At 32.5% G+C, this 7880-nt stretch overlaps 1 long non-coding RNA gene across 1 annotated transcript; it reads right to left on the reverse strand.

The window, feature by feature from the left end:
• Positions 1–5627: 5627 nt before the first annotated feature.
• Positions 5628–7817, reverse strand: LOC111088580. The gene is made up of 3 exons (XR_002613055.1): positions 7516–7817; positions 7111–7262; positions 5628–6524 (listed from the first exon to the last, which is right to left on the reverse strand). It is a non-coding gene; the product is annotated as an uncharacterized LOC111088580 (long non-coding RNA).
• Positions 7818–7880: the final 63 nt, after the last annotated feature.

Consider the following 7880-nt stretch of genomic DNA (forward strand, 5'->3'; position numbering starts at 1 on the left):
TGAAATATGATACCACGCATACACATACAGCTCCAGGCTCGGCCCCACTGAAGATTTGAAAGAAAGAAGACCGATATATATTGTATTGATTTGATGATTAAGAAACTGGTGTTATTAAACTGGGACATCAATAATATGTATAGAGATCGTTCACTTACAAATATACTTTGGGTGCTTGATACATTAAATATTAATTTAATCAATTCTTTATTTATTTACTTATTTTTAGCGAAATTGGTTTGTCAGATATCATTTTTGTGAAGTAATAAGTCCCAAACTATCGTAGTCAACATAAAAAAAACATTATGTGCTGCCATCTAGCGACGGTAAGCGAATCTATTATGAAATGTAGAAGTAATTCTCTTAATTAGTGGTTTTACCTTTTTGTTATTTTCTCACAAAAACGCGAGTAATAAGAGAAGATAATAACATTACTCTTATATACAAATTGGGCGGGTAATTTTTTCACATCTTGTCTATCTGTCAGGCAAAGTAATTTTCATCTGAACATTAAAAATACTTTTGTGCATTAGAAAATTTCGAACTTTCGTATGCGAAGTCTTTATACTGTCTAAATAGGTACCAAACGTTTCCTAAGAGAAAACTTTATATTCTATGTATTGTCTTCAGTAATCAATTTCGATTCGTGTCCGTAAAATTTGAACGATCTCGCAACCACCATAAAAAATTATGAAATAAGAATAAATTATGCATCTTTCATTCTGGAATGAACACAAAGGTCTTTAAATTGATAGTTATTGGACGAGCATCAGGACTTGTTTGTTGTGCAAATATAAGGTAGTGACAGTACATACTTCTATTGTATTTTAAGTAAAGGTTTTTAATAATATTTCAGTACAATCTCCATCTATTGAGAGGTAATTGAACTTCCAAGTATTTTTTCTTAATTTTTTCTCCGTCTATTGAGAGATAACTGAACTTCCAAGTATATTTTCTCCATCTATTGAGAGATAACTGAACTTCTAAGTATTTTTCCTTATTATTTGTTTCTCCATCTATTGAGGGATAACTGAACTTCCAAGTATTTTTCTCCATCTATTGAGAGATGACTGAACTTCCAAGTATTTTTCTACACCTATTGAGAGATAACTGAACTTCCAAGTATTTTCCAAGTAGAGGTCTTTGAGCGATATGTATATTAGGATTTCTAACTGTCTCTCCTAGACTTATGTCAACTGATCAGTGAGTATCAAAAATGCTTTCAATAGGAAATTAACACCGAGAAACAGAGAAATAGTTGATTAGTTGTTGTGCGTTTTTCCACAAAGCAGAGAGTGGTACAATAGAATCAGTATGAGGGTACTTACTTCTGAATAACTAAGTTGACCATCACGAAATAAGATTATCTAACACTCTTTTATTTCGAATTCCTTAACTCCTGTAACAAATTAAGTTTAATATTATGTGAACACAAATATAAGAAGAAATATTTCACGACCTTTATCCATAGCTGCGTTTTGTCTATGATCTGAACAATGCCTAAGATGTGGTTGGATAGCAGTTGAAACATTAAGAATTAGTCTGGGCCAGAGCATGTTTACGTTCAGAATCTACTTGTTTTGTGAAGAGGGGAAAAATGGTTATGTTATACACTTTTTCATTCAATCACATATGTTACTTCAGTTATACATGAAGCTAATGTATAGTTTTTTCATATAAATGAAATTTTTGTAACATTTCAATGTCAGCCGTAAGAGACAAGCACCTACATTGCCAGTTCGAAAATTAAAATTGTATAATATACAGGTAAGTGACAAATCTATATCTAGTTTAAACCATAATTTCAAACTGTTCTCATTCAGAGAACAAAACGTCAAATCTTTTTAATTAACAGGATATTGACTATTCTGTGTTAGCTTTGATAGAATTTCATCTCAGTTATCTATTTAATAGATGACACACAGATTTCGTTACTGTACAAAAAACATGATGTTTCTGTTTATCAATAATAGATATTTAGTGGATTCGCCAAGATACTTTATTTTCAAAGTCGAACTGGAAGCTCTAACTTTACCTAAACGGTCTGCCTGTAGAATTTCACAAAAAAAAACAATTCTGGCATATTATAGGAAACAAATTTGTAGAAATTTTAAATAACTTAATAGATAGAGGCACACTTCCGCCTTTATTTAATTAAAGTCGCAGAAACCGCTAAAGACACCAACATCTACAAGCTAGTTAACTTCTGTAGTGAATACTGGTGTATAAAAGACATTTTAAAACGATCAAATACGTTATCTATCTTTAATTGGATAATCAAAGTTTCGCTTTACAGCTTCTGCGGGAGCGTTCCATTAAAACACAAACCGTAATTGACAGTACCAAGCTTCAAATGGTTTAAATAATAACTTCTAATCGAATCTATAGCGTACATTTTTACAACGTGTATTTGAAGTGTAAATAGTAAAGCTTATTGGTGAAAGAATTGTATCGTTGAAATCATTAAAAGTTACCTGTAGTAAATAAAAATGCTATGAAATAACAAAATATAAGATAAAATTAATATAATTATAGATAATAAATATACTTAGTAATCAAACTTAATCATGGGTGCCATCCTTTGTCTCTATACATCTGGTCGTAATTGTTCTTTGAATTTTCTGTCAGTGTACTTGGTGAGGATTGGTGGTTTCGTGTCAGGTATTATTTGTCCATGATTAGTTAGAAATGATCTGCGACTGCGCTTCTTCCGGTTTGTTTAGAACGAGAGTCAATATGTCCTCCTATCTTTGTGTGTAGGGTTCTTCCGATTTCCCCTATGCACATATGATGGCAGATGTTACATGCAAGCTACTAAACAACAATGGAGACAAGACACCCACATTTAGATTGCAACCATGTTTTTGTAAGACAGTTAACTTTATTATATTGTAAGGTATTGTACCGAGATTTTGAAAGTTGGCTTTTAAGGGTTGGGCCTTGTCCGTTCTATAACTTTAATCGGTAAGTTCAGATTTCCCGATTATAGTTTATGTTTTCTCGGAGATAGTTTCGTCAATTAGAGGTACCGTAAAAGTAATATTTTTTTTTTGTTATCTTTAGAAAATTGTCTTTTTTTTCTTCCTTCTTCATGTTGTTGTTGTTTTCATGTTGGAGATGCGATGTTGATTTTTGCGCATAATAGTCCTCGGAAGTTTGTCCAATTTAAAAAAAATAATAATAGTCGTTACTCAAAAAAAAAAAGTGTGATTTTAGTTCAAAGTATGTAGTGGTCGATTCTTTCTTATTCTCTGATAATTGCAACTTTCTTGGAAGTTTTTGGATGACAGGAGTTGAAGTTAAGGAAGAGAGGTCTTCTAATTGGTTTGTGAAACAAGGTAGATTGTATGTTATTGTCATTGAGATGATGGGAGTTGAAGTTAAGGAAGAGGTTCTCTAATTGGTTTGTGAAACGAGGTAGATTGTATGTTATTGTCATTGGGATGACTGGAGTTGAAGTTAAGGAAGAGAGGTCTTCTAATTGGTTTGTGAAACAAGGTAGATTGTATGTTATTGTCATTGGGATGACAGGAGTTGAAGTTAAGGAAGAGAGGTCTTCTAATTGGTTTGTGAAACAAGGTAGATTCTATGTTATTGTCATTGTCGATCCTTATAGTAACATCAAGAAAATCCATACTCCTCTTGTCATTCCAGTGATTCAGGGTCAATTGGATGTTGGGTCTATGAAAATTAGAAAATCTAAAACTGGATTAAAGATGAAAGGCCATGGTTCCAGAGTCCAAAGACGTCATCGATGTGTCTAAGCCAGTTCTTTCAACAATAAGCTTAACTACTTAATATGTCAAAATGCATACTGTAGATTCAACTAGAATTTATTATTTAAATCATATGAAGCTTCTTACTGTGAGTTATGGTTTTGGTGAAAAAGTTGTAAAGTAAAATGTTGAATGTCTAATTAAAGAGAAACACCAAATTTTGTGTCATAAGGTTGTTTATTAAAACCATCAAGAAGTTACAGGACCATCAAAACAAATAGTATTGAAACATTAACTTACTCTGACAAAAATATTGAAAGGATTCAATCATAGAACTAGTTACACACGATGAAGAAAATAAACCACAATACAATAGGTTGTTTCAAGTGTAACTTAAAAGGACATATTGCCAGAAACTGCTGACAAAATCCTTTATGGAATAAAATCTCCACCCCCATCACCAAAGGATGTCAGATAAAAAAAAACTGTTACATAAATGCTGGAAACAGCCATTATAGCTTAGACTGTGAGGAATTGACAGGTGTTAATACACTGTGGAGACAGTGCCTTAAGGATGAGTCTTTGAGCCCAACCAGATCACAGGAACAACAGAGAGCTAACCAGACGTCAGAAAAGCAGGAAATTGTGTAATTACTGGGGCGAAGTTCTCCATCTGCCCCAAATGAAACAAACATTTCATTATTTAAAGAAACCAGTCCACAAGTCTCCAGGTTTATTGATGGAAAGTCTTTCATTATGTTGATCAACACTAGTGATGAAAGATGAGAAACTGCTGCCAAAGATAATGAAAAAAGTGGTAATGACATGAACATCAGGTCAAAATAAATTTCCAGGAAGAGGAAAGTTGGAAATTAATTATCCTTACTGTTGGAAACTTCTGGAAACTTCTCATCATGTGTGGGTGGCCAAGAGTGCATTTCATGCAGAGACATCAATGTGAAGTTAGGTTAGCTTCAATGTGATGCAGAGACATCAATGTGAAGTTAGGTTAGCTTCAATGTGATGCAGAGACATCAATGTGAAGTTAGGTTAGCTTCAATGTGATGCAGAGACATCAATGTGAAGTTAGGTTAGCTTCAAATAGCTTCACAATCTATGACTTGGAACCCCCCTGTGCACTACACGATAATTACCACCAAGAAATGAAATACTTACACCAGGACTTATTAGAAATAAATATTCATCTAGTGATTGGGGCGTAGTAGAACCAAACACTCCAAGCTGTCTTGAAGGACTGTTGGTTGGAAGAACTCTTGTGGATCTGAAGTATAAAGATGTCGTCATTAGGGCCACAAACATAAACTTTAAAATTTGATTCAAGTTTGAATGGGACATTGAATAAGAGAGGCTTCAAAGGTAGTACTTGCACAAGTTGTCATTTATGCTGATTTAAAGTTATTATTTGACTAAATAATGCTAAATAAGACCCATCTCTTCATAAAAGTAAAGTTTTCTTTTTCCAAGCATTACTCATAGTTGATATAAAATTTGATTTAATATTCCATGTTTTGGTTGATAAATAAGTTTACACGATAATTCTTCTAATGAACTTGATGAACAAAAGGTTTTTAAATGTGAAGAATTCTTGCGTAAGTTTTTTTACCTACCAATTAATCCAGAATATGAACCTTAAACAATGAAAGTCCACGTTTTGCTTCTAAAGTGTTTAACATTCAGATATTCTTTTTTGTGACATTTTAAATCAAATGTCAGATGACAGTTGTTGTTCAACACACAAAATTAACAAAGTATTTGAACACTACTGGACCTTAAATGCTATAAATTATTTTTCAATTGAAGCCAAACAGCATTTTCAGCATTACTATTTTAAATAATTTTATTTACATCAGAATATCACTACACACACGCATGAAAAGAATGGACAACTAGTAAGAATTCATCATTTTTCTTTTTATTAGCTGTCATCAATACAAAATGTCAACAAATCTGCTAAGTTTAGAATGGGCCATATACTTTACACGTCTCTCATCCAAAATTATATATATATATATGTCTTATATCCATATTTACATGCACAGAATAGCACTAATGTCACAAATAAAAACTATATTAGTCTTTTGTACCAATAAAGTAGTACCATTCTTCACTTAAGATAGAGAGAATTTACTGTCTTTCATAGTAAAATAATTTTATCTCGTGAGGTACGAGATGTTCTCAGTTGAAACCTTAAGATAGCCAAAGATTTTTTCGGAATAAAGTAAGCAATACGGTGAACAGTAACTTTAATTTTAACTTTCACTAAAAACACACATGAAATACTGTTAGGCAAACACCATTTCTGAGAATATGAAGATTTAGGTAAAATACTCTGTCAGAGACTGTATGTACAACCTCTAAGAGGCATGCCATGAGATTCAATGGAAAACCTGGCATAAACATAGCTAGAGTCATTGAAGTAGTTCAATAACTGTGTTAATTATTACTACAGAATGGAAACCGGAAGAAAAAAAAACAGATTCCTTAAAGCCTGCTGCTAACAATGTACACACTATCTACACATTTTTGACATAATTTTGGCACAATGTGATTATTTCACATTCATCATCATATTTTCTTGGTATAGGCATTTTGTGAGCTTAGACAATAACCTCTAATTCATCCTATGGAAACCTGATGGCTAACAGCACTCTCTTAACTCAGCACTCTTTACAATATTTTACAACAACGTCAGCACTCAAACTCTGAAGCAGTGATTGCATTCAAGTCTTTCATTAAGCCCTCTAGGTTAGCCATTTCTTGATTCAGTTCTTCTGTACTGTAAGATGGCTGAAACGAAAAAACCAAAACACTAAAGAACAGATACAAGTTAATATAGTAACAACAACTTCTGCATTAAAATAACTTACATCTGCAAGTAGAAGGACGGATAAGTTGTACCAAAATTTATATAAATAAGATTAAAAACAGATCAAATCCTTAACCCATTCACTGCTGATTCGTATAGGATAGGTCCACCCCCCGACAGCTGAATGCAAGTGTGCCATATACGACGTACGTACGGCTTGCAAAGATTTTTCGCTCGTTTAAGAGCAGTTCCAGTCATCGGATTAATAGAAATAAATTAAATATTTATGATTTTACTTTAATACAAATAAATCATTGGATGATTACAATCAATTACATATTTAGGCAAAATGGAAAATTGAACATAACTGTTTTGGTTTTTAAGCAAAAGGTATAAATTAAAAAAGATTCTTACTACATATTAAAATTCACAAAAATTGCTGATAAGACAGAAGTAAAAGGTTCCAATTTAAGGTAACAGTTATTAACAATACTGTAATTCCATATTTATCATATTAAATCCTTTAGTAAATATACATATATATATAAAAAAAGGAATGGTTCCTACCAGTATTTGATCCTCCTTTAAAGGTTTACAGGCAGTTATTAACGGCTCTGGTCGAGCATTATGTGATGGAGTGTCAGAAATAGTACCTGACAGTGCAGTATTACTGATTTCACCCAATTTTAAAGGACTTGTCGATAGTTTGGGTTTATTAACTACAGAAAAAAAAATCAAATTTAAAAAATGCATAACAAAAGGTTTAAAGCAAAATATTTTATTTTACAAAAAATAATTCACATTAAAGTGCTCTTATACAGAGTCATAACTTTACCTATATCTGTGAAACAAATTATAAAGTCTGAAAAATTAAAATGAATACAGTAACAAAATTCTACTCATTCACAATTATTTCGTGTCACTTGTATCCTTATATCCTGCTTTCACACACTGATATTTGGTGCAACATACCAATGGGTGGCTGTGTGGTGGTTGAAGTAGGGGGTTCAGGAACACTAAAACTCCTTAACGGATGTCCCAAGGGCCCTCTTCCAAAGGATCCGTAACTCCCACTCTCATCTTCACTAGTACCACAGTCACTAGGTAAGAACGTACTGTTGTATAGAGGAGGGTTTGCAGATAACTTATCATAACCTACTGGTGGGGTATTAACAGGGGATGAAGAAGTATCTGATGGTGCTGAAAGTGAAATAACACAATATTTTTAATGTATTCTGAAGATGTTTTCACATAAAGAATATGGGTTAAAAATGACTTGGGATGGGTGAATTTATACTTTGATGACATTAAGCTGAGATTAATATATATATATATAT

The sequence above is a fragment of the Limulus polyphemus genome, unplaced genomic scaffold, assembly GCF_000517525.1.
Source record: "Limulus polyphemus unplaced genomic scaffold, Limulus_polyphemus-2.1.2 Scaffold4044, whole genome shotgun sequence".
Lineage (NCBI taxonomy): Eukaryota > Metazoa > Arthropoda > Merostomata > Xiphosura > Limulidae > Limulus > Limulus polyphemus.